Source organism: Phyllostomus hastatus, unplaced genomic scaffold, assembly GCF_019186645.2.
Source record: "Phyllostomus hastatus isolate PE091 unplaced genomic scaffold, TTU_PhHast_1.1 phas_scaffold_78, whole genome shotgun sequence".
In the NCBI taxonomy this organism is placed as follows: domain Eukaryota; kingdom Metazoa; phylum Chordata; class Mammalia; order Chiroptera; family Phyllostomidae; genus Phyllostomus; species Phyllostomus hastatus.
The window spans coordinates 64,553,524-64,570,168 of record NW_025334041.1 but is presented as its reverse complement, the minus strand read 5'-3'; the positions used below and the strand labels follow the sequence as shown (position 1 = coordinate 64,570,168).

General features: G+C 40.4%; 1 protein-coding gene across 5 annotated transcripts in view; it reads right to left on the bottom strand.

Moving 5' to 3' along the window:
* Nucleotides 1-16,645, bottom strand: part of NCK2 (NCK adaptor protein 2) — a 149,210-nt gene that overhangs the window by 87,459 nt on the left and 45,106 nt on the right. For 3 of the 5 annotated variants that reach the window (XM_045828121.1, XM_045828119.1, XM_045828122.1), the window contains exon 2: nucleotides 16,424-16,515. The exons of the other annotated variants lie outside the window; for them this stretch is intronic. The gene's annotated coding sequence lies outside the window, so the exon portion shown is untranslated. The remainder of the gene's footprint in view (nucleotides 1-16,423; nucleotides 16,516-16,645) is intronic. 5 annotated transcript variants of the gene reach the window in all.

The following is a 16,645-nucleotide window of genomic DNA, read 5'->3' as shown; positions in this document are numbered from 1 at the left end:
TCTCCAAAGAGGTGATTCAGTTAAAATGAAGCTATTGTTAACCCAATATGACTGATGTCCTTAATAAGAAGCAGAAGAGATACCCAGACACACAAGCAGAAAAGCACAACCATGTGATGAGGCAACAAGAAGGTGACCATCTGTAAGCCAAGGAGGACAGCCTCAAGAGAAACCCGACCTGCTGACACCTTCCTCTGGGGCTTCTAGCCTCCAGAACTATGAGGAAAATATTTGCTGTTAAGCACACATTCTGTGGTATTTGGTTATGGCAGTCCTAGCAAACTTACACACCATGTCCTTCCTCAGACCCTCAGCCCACAAATTCTCACCACAAACACCGACAATAGGAACTTGAACAACACGTCCTAAATGGATGCAAGAAGGAATGAATGGAAGGGACCAGTAACAAAACCCCCACCCACACAGTCCAGTGAATCTCCCAGCTTCCTTTCTCCTGGATGAAAAAGGAACAGATTCTCCAGTTTTTGCATACCCATTCTTACTTTAAAACCCAGTTCAAATATTGTCACTTCTGGGAATAAGCTCCTGACTCTTCTACACAAAAAAGTCTGGTTTCCCTCCTCTGTGCAAAGCATTCATTAAGCTGTAACATAATCATGGTATTTTGCATTTTAGTGGAGATGTTTAACCATATGCAAAAATAGAGAGGATATACCTCCCCAGGTACCTTAAACACTCAACCTCAACAACTAAAGACCCCACAACTCCCAGCCCTCACTCAATACCTTCAAAGCAAATTCATATAAAAATTATTTTATCTGTAAATACTTGTGTGTGTATGACCAACAGATAATCATAACTCCATCATTACACCTAAAATAATTATTAATTTAATATAAATCTCATATCTAGTGTTCCAATTATCCCAACTGTCTCATAAAAATATTTTTATAGCTGATTTATTTGAATCAGGGGCCAAATAATATTCACGAATTCTAATTTCTTGTATGTCTCCCAAGTCACTTTAAACCTGTTTTATTACAATGACAATTTGCCAGAGAAACTGGTTCACTGGTCTTGCAGAACACCCAGCATTCTGCACGCCGTGGACTTTGCTTCACTGATGTTGTTTTACATGTCCCCATCTGTGGCACTTCCAGTAAAGGGACAGTTAGTACTAGGGACTCCTTAAATGAAAGACTTCCTCAAGGGCAGGGATTTGGTTTGAGAAGTAACTCAATTAATCGATGATTTAGTAAATGCCAACAAATTAGAGATGCTAATATATCAGCGGATGCAGTACCCCCCCTTCTTCTCCCTTTCTACTGCTCCCAGTCCTAACTAGGACCCTTCCTGGGGTCCAGGACATGGTACTTTCCCTGGGAAAAGGTATAAAATAATCTAAGTACTGAATGATGTCATGTTCTTCTGCTTTTTAATTGAATTTATTGGGTAACATTGGTTAATAAAAGTATATGTTTCAGGTGTACAATTCTATATGTCATCTGTACACTGTATTGTGTGTTCACCACCCCAAATCAAGTCCCCTTCCATCACCATTTATTCCCACTTTACCCTCTTCTACTTCCCCTCACCTCCTTTCCCCCTGGTAATCACCACACTATTGTCTATGTCTATGAGTTTGTTTGTTTGTTTTTAAGATTTTATTTATTTATTTTTTAGAGAGGGAAGGGAGGGAGATAGAGAGAGAGAAAGAAACAATGTGCGGTTGCTGGGGGTCATGGCCTGCAACCCAGGCATGTTCCCTGACTGGGAATCGAACCTGCGACACTTTGATTCTCAGCCTGCGCTCAATCCACTGAGTTACGCCAGCCAGGTGAGTTTATTTTTTTGCTTAATTCCTTTACCTTTTTTACCCAGTCCCCCAAGCCCCCTTCTCTCTGATAGCCATCAGTCTGTACTCTGTCATCTATGAGTCTATTTCTACTTTGTTAGTTAATTCTATTCATTAGATTACACATATCAGTGAGATCATGCGGTATTTGTCTTTCTCTGACTGGCTTATTTCACTTAGCATAGTACTCTCCAGGTCCGTCCACACTGTCACAAAGGGTAAGAGTTCCTTTTACTGCTGCATAGTATTCCATTGTGTAGATGTATCACAGCTTTTTATTCACTTATCTACTGATGGGCCCTTGGGCTGCTTCCAAATCTTAGCTATTGTAAATAACACTGCAATGAACACAGAGGTGCATACATTCTTTCAAATTAATGTTTCGAGTTTCTTTGGATACATTCTTGCAAGTGGAATCACTGAGTCATAAGGCAGCTCCTTTTTTTTTTTTTAAAGATTTTATTTATTTTTAGAGAGGGAAGGGAGGGAGGGAAGGAGGAAGGGAGAGGGGGAGAGAGAGAGAGAGAGAGAGAGAGAGAGAGAGAGAGGGAGGGAGGGAGAGGGAGAGAGAGAGAGAGAAACATCAATGTGCGGTTGCTGGGGGTTATGGCCTGCAACCCAGGCATGTACCCTGGCTGGGAATTGAACCTGGAACACTTTGGTTCCCAGCCCGTGCTCAATCCACTGAGCTACACCAGCCAGGGGCGGCAGTTCCATTTTTAATTTTTTTGAGTGAACTCCATACTTCCCACAGTGGCTACACCAATCTGCATTCCTACCAACAGTGAACTAGGGTTCCCTTTTCTCCCCATTGTTGATACCAGCCATTCTGACAGGTATGATGTGATATCTCAGTGTGGTTTTAATTTGCATTTCTCTGATGATTAATGATACTGAGCATCTTTTCATATGTCTACTGGCCATCTGTATGTCCTCTTTGGAAAATTGTCTATTCAGGCCCTTTGCCCATTTTTTCATAGACTGTTTGCTTTTTTGGTGATGTTTTACTAGTTCTTTACAAATTTCAGGTATTATCAGATGTATCAGTGAATATGTTCTATTCAGTGGGTTGCCTTTTCATTTTGTTGATGGTTTCCTTTGCTGTGCAAAAACTTTTTAGTTTGATGTAGTCCCATGTTTATTTTTTTCTTTTGTTTCCCTTGCTTAAGAAGATTAGAAAAAAAATATTGCTATGAGGATGTTTTTCTGCTGTTTAAAAAGTTTTAAAAAATGCAGCCATCCTGTGGGGCACATGGGTGCTAAGCTGGGGCTCCAGGTGGTGTGGTTCCAGGTGGATGTGTCTACACACCCAGGAAGGCAGCGTCCCACGCTTGAAACCACACTGAGAGAAACAATGCCATTGGTCACTAATCACATACAGACATTAACTGTATGGTACTAAACAATTTTTTCCTATATTTTTCTATAAAATAGAAGCTGTACTTTTTCCTACAAAGAACACTCCTATTGCGATACATAGACTATAAAGATTTTCCCATAGCAAAATTAATCATATCAGAAAACTTTCTTTCCCGTGCCCTTCAAATACGATACCTGCCATTTGAGAGCTGTGCATGAAGTTTAGAGATAAGGACACTAGGTCTGTTAAGACTGCAGTTGACTCATATGTGAGTCACAAGACAGAACCTTCCAGGGAGCTCTTCCAGAGAGAGCTGTTCGGTCAGTCAGGGCCTGGGACTAAGGTGCCTACTCCTCAAGTGAGCCAGCTACATGGGTGGACACAGGTTTGAGTATTGCAGGGACTTGAAAGATGACTTGGACCCCACCTCAATTCTAGATCACATCACTGGCCTTTAAGAAGCCAGGATAAAACTCCAGATGAGGGTGGGAGACACAATTTTTATAGCAGTTAGATGAAGGTAATGGGTTAAAAAGGACTGGGACTAGGCCATGACCTTCAGCATTTGACAAGCTCCTGGGAGCACAGAGAACAATCAAGCTCTGGAGAAAAGAACTGAGAAAGATTCTGAGGGAAGTTTGTTTGTTGTTCATTTTAATTTTGTAAATTACTGGTAACTGAGAAGCCTTCTAAAGAAAGAACTGGCTTCTAGGAAACTGTAGGAAAAAAATCTCACTGCACATTATCCTATTTTACTTCTGATGGGTAATGAACCAGCTTGATTTGTTTCTCCCATATTTTATTAGGGGTGATGCTCACATATATTTTATAGTATCATATATATGTGTTCCATAAAATTCCATAAAATGAAGAACGAAAAGGGAGTTGAATAAATTAAATTTTTCCATTAAAAAGGCTAATAATTATAACAATTTAACTTAAAAGATGAAATTCATGATTAGCCAATTGAATGAAATTTTAATATCACTGTTTTTAAAGGATATTTAGCTACTTATGAGTATTCCAAAAATCGTCAAAGCGTGTTCACCCACATTTTCCTCAAATGCCAGGTCTGGTCACAATTCCGTGCCCTCACGTCCCCTATTCCTCCCCCCACAGTGGGAACAGCTTTAACCCTCCAGCTGCCAGCGCCACCATCCAGCCAAATCTGGTGTGCCACTCCGGAGTGCACTCGAACGTTCTGTCTTTGGGGAATCCTACAGAAATGCCCTCCGTGCTTGTAGAAATCACTCTCTTATAAAAATAAACTTTACATTTACGTGGCTATCTAGACAGGAAGAGCCTCCAGGAAGGGACCTCCGCATGCAGGTGTTTATGTGGCTTGATGCACAGCAGGCTCTCAATAAAATGATTCCTGTCAGACACTAATCATTCAGTGAACTTCTGTAATCAGGTATGTAAAATCTGCTGCAGTAGTGCAAGCCCTACAGTATCCAGTGTCAGAATCCATTTTCCACATTTTAATCCAAGAGACCCCAAGAATCCCTCACATGACTGCCCAGGCCAGCCCACAAGTACCAACATGCAGCCTTAAACACAGACAGTAATGTAACTATGCTGAAACCAAATGATAGCCCCACTTATGAACCATATTTCTTAATTTTACTACTTTAAAAGTAGTTGTTCTTTCTTGAGTATTTCATTTGTTGAATAAATTAGCAATGAGCCAATGAGAGGGACTGAATCAAAGAGCTCAAGAATATATATATGACTTCCTATGGCAGCTGCCCAATTAATGCCATACATAAAGCCATTCAAACACTGAGTCTCGGCTGAAATCCAATTAAGCCATTTCTGTCTGCATATCCCCAAAGAGCATCCTGCCCAACTCAAAGTGGAAATAATCATAAATGCCAGATTAGCTGTGTAAGCACTTCTAAAGCCAAAACCAGACAGGTCTTCCCATGAAAGACCTGAAAATCTACATGTCCAGGCTTTTAACTGGGCACACACATGCACACACACACAAAACATTTCAATGACCATCTGGCAGAAAGCCAAACCCACTTCCTTGTCCAGCCAGGTCTTCCCAGATAATCCTCATCCATTCATTTACACACATTATGAAATGATAAACTTTGGCTCCGCAATGCAATTTTGTGTGCAAAGTTAACAGAATCAGGAAGAAATTTAAAGCTTTCTCTGAACTCACCATTTTACTCTACCAACCCTGAATAACACACACCTTGAAATTAGTAAATCCTGACATTCATGAATGCCTCTATGTATATAATTAGTCCCCTAAAACTGTGCAAAGAAAGCCAACACCTCATGGAAAGGCTGTGAAACAGGACAGAATTAGCTAATGAGTTAAATTTGTCCTTTACCTTGTAATCCATTACTCAGTTTTACAATTCTGCAAAATACAGAGTATCTTCAGGTTATATCCAACAGCTGAAAACATGGGTGTTCTAACCATGCATTCCAGAAACAGAAAGGGTCCTGTCCTGCCTATTCATTCCAAACAGATGCCCACCTGAGACTTAATGAATTAGAATATCTGCAGTTTGTAAAAGCTCCTAGGTGGGTAAAGTCCCAGGTGAACCACAACTGTGGAAAAAAAGGAGAGAAAATAAAGAAAGGCCCATCAAGAAACCCTTATTGTCTAAATCCCCAATATTCCAGTCCCAAAGAACTAGGCAATGAAGCTGGCTATGTCCCTGCACATCACGTAAAGAACACAAGAACTTTGTTTTAAACTGGATACAAGTCCCACCTCTACATCCTACTTCCTATATGATGTTGAAGCTGCTACTTCACCTTAGAGACTAGGTTTCCTTGGAGACAGTATCAGTCACCTTGTTTGTAGAATAAAATGAAAGTCTCACTTATTCAATGCAAATGTGTGGTGCACCTGCTATGTGCAAACACTTACCTAAATAAGGCACAGCCAGATGCTGTCCTTCCCCAAGGAGTGAGGGTCCAAATCAAGTATGAGATGACACAACTGTGCTGTTCTATTTTATCTGGTACAAGAAAACGTACCCATTAAAAAAATCAACTAAACTTTTCTAGGTAACTTCTAAAATAGATATGTGCTCTCCAAAAAACCTAATATTTGCCTAGAATTTTAAAATCCTGAGACAAGCGAACTGAGTCTATATATAGTAACATAATAATTTTAGATAAAAAATAAGTTTTGATGAAGTAAAAAGCAGGTTTAATCTTGCTTTCTCTCGACTAACCTTCTAACAGAGAAACAACAATGTCCACAAGCAAAACCTTCCTTACTTGAAAAATGATAAAGTTTCCTAAACCTTACCATCCTAATACTGTTCTCTCTTGTAGATATCCAACAAGTATCTTCTGAACCCCCACTAGCACTGTGCTGGGTGCTAGAAACACAACAGACAAGACAGATATGTGCTTCATCCCCACAAAGTAGACAAAACAAGACGACTGGATTGGTAAGAGCCAAAAATGGAATTTGGGATGCTAGGGATCATCACCCTACTACTTCTGTACTTGACACGTAATCAGATAGGAAAGTCCACTACAGGAAAAAGGAGATGCTGATGCTAAGTGCACATTAATGATGCCTGAAACTGCCATACCTTTTAGGCAGCATCACGCCTACACAGTAGGTCACAGCTTCTCATATTACATGTGGGCAGGTGATTACCAAGTAGAAGCAGAGGGCTTGGGTACCTCAGTGATCATGTGGTCCCTCTCCACCATGCCAGTTTCCCTCCATCCATCATCCTGCTTATTACGAGTTCCAAGTTCTGATTCAGTCATGGACGCACTCCATCCACTCATTATCTGTGAGTCTGATATGCAGGTTTCCATGTTTTCATCCAAGCTGCTGTGCAGACCATGGCCAAGGGCAGCAGGCATCTGCGCTCTTCCTCAGGGAGGATCAAAATGGCAGCCCACTCTGTGGATGCAGCCACCAACCAGCTCCAGCCCACAGAGCGGTGCTGTCGGCAGGGAGGGGGACTGCTACCTGACACAGTGAACAGCACAGGCTTCAGAACAAAATGCCAGCTTCGCTTACTGGCTCAGTCTTTCAACAAAATGGCTTACCATCTCAAAGCTGTTTTCTCACCTATAAAATGGAGGCTCGAGAGAAAAGGATTATCCTGCAGACATGCTATATTCACTAAATGGCATAAAAAGCACCCATCACAGTTCCAAGTATGTAACAGGTGCTGAAAGAAAACACAGCCTCCACTACCCTCTCATTATAAAGGGGAGTGAGCTCAGAGCCATCCTGCCCCCAAACACCCAGCCTGCTGGGGAAGACCAAGAACAATTTGGCTCTCTCCACAGAGCAGTTAAGAAGCCAAGTGACAAATGAGAGGACAGTGAGGGCAGAAGCCAGAAATGTCCCTTTCATTCATTTGCCACTGGCACTCAACTATCTCTCCGTTGTGCCTTGGGTCACTCATCCTCTACTCGGCCAGCCTCAGCACAGGACAAAGGTGTCTGCGTACCATGTCCCTCTTCTTTCAGTTAATGTTGTACACGTTTTTTTGTGTGTGTAAACAGACTATGGAAGTAAAAGACAAACTGTCCCCCAACAAGGTGCTTGAGTGTACAAGAGGATACAGGGACAAGTAGAGGACAAGTCAAGTGAGGGGTTGATGGATAGGGCTGCAGGCAGGGTCTCATGCAGCATGATGAGAGCAGATGAGCACAGACTCACTCCCAAGGAGACAACAACCCAGAGACTTCTAAGAATGACATGGGTTCAGAAAAAGGGCCCAAGGAGAGAAGATACATTAGCACTATAGGCTTAAGGGACACATTTATAAGTGGCCCAACCTTACAAATCCAGATATCCTGCTGAAATCCAGTCACACTGCATCAAGGGGAAAAAATGCCGACAGGCTTGATGCCCCCAACTTTCATCTCCACTCAGTAATCTGTTTAATGGTCTCTTTCCTGATTGTTTTTTTTTCTTTTTTCCATTTAGAAAATGAGAACGTTTGCCCATCTCCAATCTGCTGGCACTTCTTTCTGTCAAGGCCACTGGAAGAATATCAACAGGGATTCTGCCATTCACCTGGAAATGCTCATATCAAATCTGAACTTGGAGCTTTGAAGTAAAGTGCAAGGTACTCTCCTACTAAATTTTCTCCCATTTCAGTTTTAATTCCTTCTTATTGACATCTGTTCTATATGCTTTATTTTGAAGACTACTGTTTTTGACAAACAAACAAAAAACAGCATACATAAAAGTTGAAAAATCCTGCTCTTGCAAAACTGGTCATGGCTGACACTGAGCACCAAGTCCACAGCCTCGTTCTCTCGCTCTCACACAGAGCAAAAACAGAAAGGACACTTTTTTCTTAGGCCTAGAACACTGAGGTCAACTTCACCTTGTCTAAGCTTCACTCAGTCTTCTATGTGCTACTCACACATGCACATGCCACTCTGTTATTTAATACTAAATTAATTATAGCGTAACTTCCTTCACCTCCAGTACAGATGTGCAGGAATCATGGTTGGGCCTCAGAGCTTCACACACTGAAGGGGAAAGGAAATACGAGCTCTGTCCAGAGAGTATCCGGCCATGTAATATGAAAAATAGAGACGTTTATTGAAGAAGATAGAACAAACATTGTACACAGGACAATGATGCCTCAGTTCCCTTCAAAGTAGGCACCTTGGGACCTCATACAGCTCTCCCAGCATCTCTTCCACTGTTCAAAACACCCTGCAAAACCCTTTGTTGGAATCACCATCAGCTGCCCCTTCATATTTTCCTGAATCTCATCAATGGTCTGAAATCTCTTCCCTTTCAAAGGTGATTTTAGTTTTGGGAAAAGCCAGAAGTCACAGGGTGTCAAATCTGGGTTTTAGGGGGCTGCTGAGTCATCTGGGTGATTTGAAGTTTCACAAAAAAATTCTGCATGAGATGTGATGCATGAGTGGGTGCACTGTCGTGATGAAGCTGCCAGTTACCAGTTGCCCAAGGCGGTGGCCATTTTCATCATGTTGTATCTCTCAATCAATGAAGAGCATTGAGGTAGTACTCCTTATTAATTGTTTAGCCTGGAGAGGCATACTTGTGATGACAACACCTTCTCAATCAAAAAACACAGTTAACGTGATCTTGACCTTGCTGTGACTTTGCCACCCCTTCTTTGGGCATGGAAAACTGGGTGACTTCCACTGGGACAACTGGGCCTTTGTTTTTGGATCATAGCCATAGATCCATAATTCGTCTTCGTTGCGATCTTCCTGAGGAAATCTGGTTCATTGGTAGTGGTGTGAATCAAATCATTAGCAACTGCAGCAAGGTGTTCCTTCTGCTCTGGTAGCAGAATTCACAGAATGAATTCTGCCACGACACGTTTCATGCCAAGAACATGCATCAAAATCTTAGACATGGTAGTTTTTGGAACTACCAGATCAGCTTCTAGTTCCTACTCTGTCAGTCGCCAGTCTTTGCTGACTGCAGACCATACACAGTCAACGTTCTCTACTTACTGCAGGCTTTCCAGAGCGTGGATCACTCTCAACAGATTCTCAACCATCTTTGAAGCATTCGTGCCACACTTTTATTTGTGCTGCACTTGCTGCATTTCCCCAAAAGCCATCCGAATCACCAGAATAGTTTCTGAGGAATGTTCCAGCTTAATGAAAAATTTGATGCAGATTTGTTGCTCTACTCAGTCAGTCATTTTGAATGCCACAGCCACATAGTACACATGTTCGCTCAACGGCATCTATGGCCCCCACTGACTAGTACAGTGAAGTCTTCATTGGTCATGCACAAGCATTCTACTCTTGTTGGCTGCCAGGTTATATCAATGCTGCATAAACTGTTCTCATTGTATTAACAATGGCTGGAGTTTTCCCAGACACACCTCGTAGACGAGTGAAATGGTAATTATTTACTCCGTACTGACTGGGTGCCAAGACTAGGTAAGCACTTCTCCTGTATTATCACCGTTAGTCCTAACACCAGGATGAGCTTCCTTATGCCCATTCACAGCAGAGGAGTTGGGGGCTGCACACATGTGGGATGACAGCACAAGTACAGTGAGAAGTTGGAGGCCTGTGACTTGGGTGTCCTTGGCCTTGATCCTGTGCATGCTGCCCACCCCTACCAGAGACCAACGAGAACCAGACTGCATAGTACAGCTGGCCGAACAGCTGCACTGACCCTTCCCAAAGCATGTGCTCAGGGGAAAAATGGCAATGATCTTTGTCAAACCTGAGAAAAGAGATGCCTAAACTGTGTCATGTGAACGCAGACAGTGTTTCTGAATGATACAGATTTCCTAAAGACCAGAAGCTAAACTTACTAAAGAAAATGCTTCAAGCAATTCTTACACATTTTCCAAAATGTGGTTCTCCTCTCCCCCTATTTAAAAAAACATGTCACTAACTATTTTCAATTTTCCCACCAGGTATCCTCCAGCATCCAAAAGAACACAGATGGCAAGATGGCAGAGGGGCAGTCCAGGTCAGGGTCATCAGGATGACTTTTTGCAAAAGATATACTTTACCTATGTTTAGACTTGCAATGGAAAGACCATCTGCCTTCTACTCCCATGCCAGAACACGCAGTGACTTTTGGGTCTCTACAGTCTCATTTATTTATATGTAAGCATAGTAATTAGCTTTAATATAGACTTTGATATAATAAGGCTAGTTTGTTTTACTTACTTTAAAATAATACGAAGCTTTCAAAGAACTTATTATTCAGGTTTGGTGTGGCATATAATGGTATGGACTAATGAAGCATGAGGAAATAGAACACAGACCCAAATGCATCTGGGAATTTAGTATATGCTGAAGGATGCTAGTTTGAGTTACTGGGAAATGAAAAGACTTCTTATGAAATGGCGATGGTGTATGTTGGTAACCATCTGAAGAAAGTTGCAGCCATGCTTCACATCCTACAACAGCATAAATCCCAAGTGCATCTAAGATATAAGGTGAAAAAAAAAGTACAAAAGGAAATATTAAAGTATAGAAGAAATCCTTTATAAGCTTGAAGGACTTTTAAAAAATCTATTACTAAAAATATAGACACCACAAGATAGATGAATTCAATTATATAAATATAAAAACATTTTATAGGGTACAATATACCTCAGATAAATTAGAAATATAAATTAAAAGTTAGGAAAATGTTTGTAATTCATAACACAAAGGGCTACTCTTCTCCTGATACAGTAAGAGCTCCCTAAAATTGATTAGAAGACCAGCAAATCAGGAAAATGATGTGCAGAGGAAAAGGGGAAAGGAAACACCTGGTTCTCAAACATACAAAAAGTTGCTGGACTTCACTCAGAATAAAATAAATATAAACTAAAATCACACTAAGCTATAACTTCTTACCCATTAGATTGTCAGAGATCAGAAAGTGTGATAATACCACAGTATCAATGTTAACTTCCTTGTCTGATCCTTGCGGTAATTTAAGATGTTAACATCCGAGGAAGCTAGATGAAGGGTGTAGAGGAATCCTTTGTGCTATTCTTTTTTTTTCTTTGTGCTATTCTTGCAACATTTTATAAGCCAAAATTTATTTCAAAAGTAAAAATTAAAAAAAAACTAACAAAAAAGTTAGGTGTGATAAAACAGCACATCCAGAAGGTGGCAAGAGATTAGGTCCTCTCTGACACACTGCAAAATTAGGCAGCTCCCTGGAGAGCAATTCAGTAGGACGTCAGGATGAAAACAGCCTAAATGTCCATCAGGGTACACAGTTAAATAAACCACCTCTCTATACTGAAGTGCTATTCACTTGTAAGAAAGGAGAAATCTAAGTTTTAAATAGAAAATTTTTCAAAGATATATGGTTAACTCAGAAAAATAAAGTAAGAAACCTTCAGGTCGAATATAATCTGATCTTGAAGAAATTTAACTTCCACTTTCCTGCCTGGTTAAGCTGCTTCCAAGTACATACCTGCAGTTTATCATCATTGAGACTCATGACCCACATGAACTTAGTTATCAGTAATCTTGGTGGGTTCACCATAGGCTTCTTTGTCTCAATAATCCATAATCCAAATAAAAATGTTTCTAATCCAAACTACAGAGATATTTGGGAGACCTCACTATTCATACGTGACCAGATAAAGACAAAAGCATTTCCCCCTTCAGGTCAGCTCTCTAATCAGCCCCAAAACCCTACAGTTACTTTTTATTAAATTGAGATATAATTTACATACCATAAAAATCTATCAATTAAAGTATGCAATTCAGTTTGTTTATTTTTTAAAAATAAGGAATAAAGAGAGCTCTTCATATTACAAGGAAAAGGGAAAAAATATGAAGAAAACAAAATGACGTGAGTGACCTGGTACTTAGATATTTCCAGAACACTCTGGGCATGCACACCAGAGAGCCGTAAGCCTTATCTCTGATGAGGCCGTCTGGGCACCTCGGACAGGAGAAAGCCTTCTCTTAATGGTTAAATCCACTGCCTTTTAAAAAAAATAGTATGCATTACTCTTTAAAGTAAAAAAAAAGTTTACTTTAGCAAAAATAATAATAGCAAAATAATAATAGATAGAAAAAACAAGTCTTAAAACAAGCTAAACTTAACTCAGAATATTAAATTTTACAGATTACTTATGTTCAAAAACACTGGACGTAAAGATAATTTAATATTGACTCTAAAGTAGGTGGACCACAAATGTAAGTTAATGAAAATGCAGTTATAATTTTGTTTTCCTAGGAAATGAAGTGAATCAGATTAATACAGCTCATCATGCTATAGTCTGATTTTAGGATGATTCAAAGCTGCCACTTAGTATCAGTAGCTTCAGAAACTTATCAAACCACAAATTAATGAGCCCACACCAAATTGCCGAGTTTTTCAGTGCCAAATTTATGAAATGGTTTTCTTTTCTAGAAGCATTCTGTTCCTACAGGATGGCAGAAGCTGATGGGATTCCACATTTAAGGCTCTTGTTTGCATTGACTATAGTTAGAAAAGACCTGGTCTCTGCCTGAGCCTAACTTAGATAGAATCAAGAGTCCAGTTTCGGTTAGGAGTTGCTGCCAACCCAGCAACTCCCCGCTCTTCCATTACTATATGCTTTGCCCACAGGCCTGACAGGAATCCTAACAGAGGACTCAGGCTGCTCCCCGTCAACCATTAAGTCTCTGAGACGCTGTTCGCTGTTCGGAGCGGGGTTTCCCTCGGGCAAGCACAGCAGTATTTAGGAACTGCCACCTGCCTGATCTGGCCAGCACCATTTCCTTCCTGGAAAGAAACGCAAACAATTTTTGCCCCTGCTCTGCACAACATGGCAACTGCTGAGCTGGTAGTCCCTAGAACCATGACTTCGACAAACTATTTTATTTGTGTGCAGAATTAAAAATGACACCAGTTTCAGCACCCTGTCAATATTTAAAGGGCCCCACCAAAAACTAGTATAAAGGCTGAAACAGGGGTATTTTCAAAAGGCATATAAATCAACATCAAGTTTTTTCTTGGGGGTCAGGGGAAATGCTGAAAGAAAAGGGTTGGCGATGTAAGATGTTGGTCAAAGGCCTAGAACAGATAATAAATTTTTATGTTAGGGCCACAAAGATGAAATAAATAGGGGGCTTTAATAATTAAATTTATTTCTGAAAGACCACACTTGTAGCCATCATAACACACCTGCACCTCTACTAAAGGCAACAAACCAACCACAAATAAGCACTGAAGCTCACGAGTAAAATGTTTAGTGAAATTTATCCTTTCAGTTTTTTTCTAATTCATTCAATTTGCTTGATGAAAGTGTGGGGAAACAAGGAGAAAAAAAAGAAAAGCAGTGATGTTAGGAACTTCACCACTAGGCTACTAGGTCCTCTTCATTACCAAATGCAAAAGGAAAACTAAGAACTGAAGTCACATCACAGGACCAGACACTGTCCATGCCCAACACATGCCTTCTGTGCCCCGTGCTCACATTGCCAGGCCATCTCTCTCCAAAGATCAAGTGCACATTGCTGAAACCCCAACAGGTGGCCCCCATGTGGAAAAAAAAAGCATGGCCCCCATTCACCCAAATCACATTAAAACCACAATGAAATTTAAGTATTTACTCCTCTTTTTAGTTGAAGCTGAGTATTTCATAAGATACTAAAAAGAGGCGATGGAAAGTACAGAAATGAGGAAAAGTTACACTTTCCCCAGAGTTCCCTTGGATGTCATCAATGATAAAACAGCACTGAAGCTGCCACCTCCCCATCTCATGTGTGCCTTTGAGTGGAGCCTTTCATCAGTGGGGAGCATGCCAAGATCAACTGTGCAGCCACAGTGGCTCCAACACATCAGAAGTCCACTTCAATCACTTTAAACCAGCTGATGTTCCATGAACATGCACCTGATGAGGAATCCTGTGTTCCTGATACCTGTAATAAGGCAAAACTTGCTTTCCCCAAATACTTGCTTAAACATATGATTTATACTAGAGTAAACCTTTCAAGTACAGAATTATTTTTCTGTTTAGATAGGCCTGAGAAAGCACACACCATTGATGTGTTCATCTCTTTTCATTTTATATGATTTATGTTTTCCCAAAGTCCTAGATGTAAATATCTAGTTACACTGAAAAAGGGCAGAGAGGAGGAATGGAAGAGAGGAGGAGGGCGGGAGGGCGTGGGAAATGACGTAAGTTTTCAAATGCCTGGTTGACACTGACCAGGGTTTCTCATAAGTGACATACGGTACTGACATTTGAGATCTGACAATTCTCTGTTGTGGGCCATCCCATGCATTGTAAAAATTGTAAAAATGATCAACCCCCAACGTCTGGTGATCAAATACATCTCCAGACATTGCCCCATGTCCCCTGGGGGATGCACTCCTCCTGTTGAGAACCTCAGAACTAGAGTACATGCAAATTAAAAAGACCAAGTTTTTCTGGGTTTTTTTTCTCTTCAACAGCAAAAACAACACAGGAATATAAATGTATATTCTAACTATTTTGGAATATTATTAAAATGCTTAGGTGGCAGTTGCTATAATTACCCCTTCCAAAATAACTGAATAAATAAGCACATTCAGTTTAACCCAATGTCTGACTTATTAAGTTACAATATGCCATATAGTTAGAAGATAACCTTTAAACTCTAGTTTGGGTAAAGTCGGCTGCTACTTATTTTTATAAAATAAGAAATGTTAAAAATAGTATAGCTATGGATATATGTATTTGTTTGCATTGAAAAGCAATAAGTAAAAAGAGAAAGAAGGGAATCCTTTTTAAAACAGTGACTGAAGAGGGTGGAAAGGCTGGAAAGAGGGTAAGAGGTAAAAACAGAGAACAAGATTTCTCTAAGAACATTTCTTCTGGCTCTGAAACCATGTTATATTTTACACAATTACAAACCAATGTTAACTTTTTTAAGTCTTAAAAAATCAAAAGCAGATGGAAAAACATTGACCAAATTATGAAATGAGTTGGTGGCATAAGTACAGAGAGGAATCACGCCGAAGGACTTCGAAACACAGCAATTTGACTGTATTTCCCTAGTGGGATAAACCCTATGGGACAAAGCATCTTCAGCTATTTTTAGCAGTGAAATTGTTGATAATAATACTGGTAGAGTTACTCTAAATGTTTATATATGTTTTGTATAAATAGGATAATAAAACAAATAATTATGTTTGTTTCTAGAGACAAAAATTTTCAGCATAAAAGGGGTACAAATATAAAATCAAAAAAGTAAACTCTCTTGTGAATTAGAAATATCAGTTTGAATTTACAGCAGATATGCTCAAAACAAAATAAAATCAACAAAATTACCTTTGTCCACTACAAAGGCCCAGATACAATGACTGACCCGGGAGCAATTTGAGTTCCTAACTCCCAACCCAAGGCCCCCAACTCCATTTCCAACTAAAGGGACCTGAGGGTGAGGACTGACCAAAGGAGTCTGAAGTCCTGCAGTTTCTGACCTTTCGTGGCTAAGAGATCACAAGCGTGTGCAGGAGGTGGCGGCAACCACACGAAGCTGGCACTGGCTGTAGTGGCCAACATGAGCAGCAACAAGGATGTAAATGGCGTGAAATTCCTTCAGCACTATCTTAAATCATCAGCTCATAAGTTCTCTACAAACAAACAAACAAACAAACAAACAAACAAACGGCCTCACTGGCAGCTAATGGATGATGAGGAACCAGAATTATTTATTCTGAAAACTGCCCAAAAGAGGGCAAGATGTCCCTGTGTGGATGTACTTTGACACAACTGAGCTCTCTCCCATGTGGCTAATGAATGTAAGAGGAAGGAGAGGATTCAAATGTCACCGTTTTTGCAAACCTGGTAAATTATGGAAGCAGGCATGATCCTCAAGGCTGCTGGCCCCTGTGTCCTCCTCCTAATGGCAGCACACACAGCACCAGGGAAAAGTCCTGCCAGAAAATCAAACTGGAATCAGCTCCAGATCCGAAAGGAATTTACAGGACACACAAGGAATAGAAGGGCATATTAAACGGAGTCTAGTTAGCAAACTTCAGCTGTGGGAGACCCAAGGGACAAAAA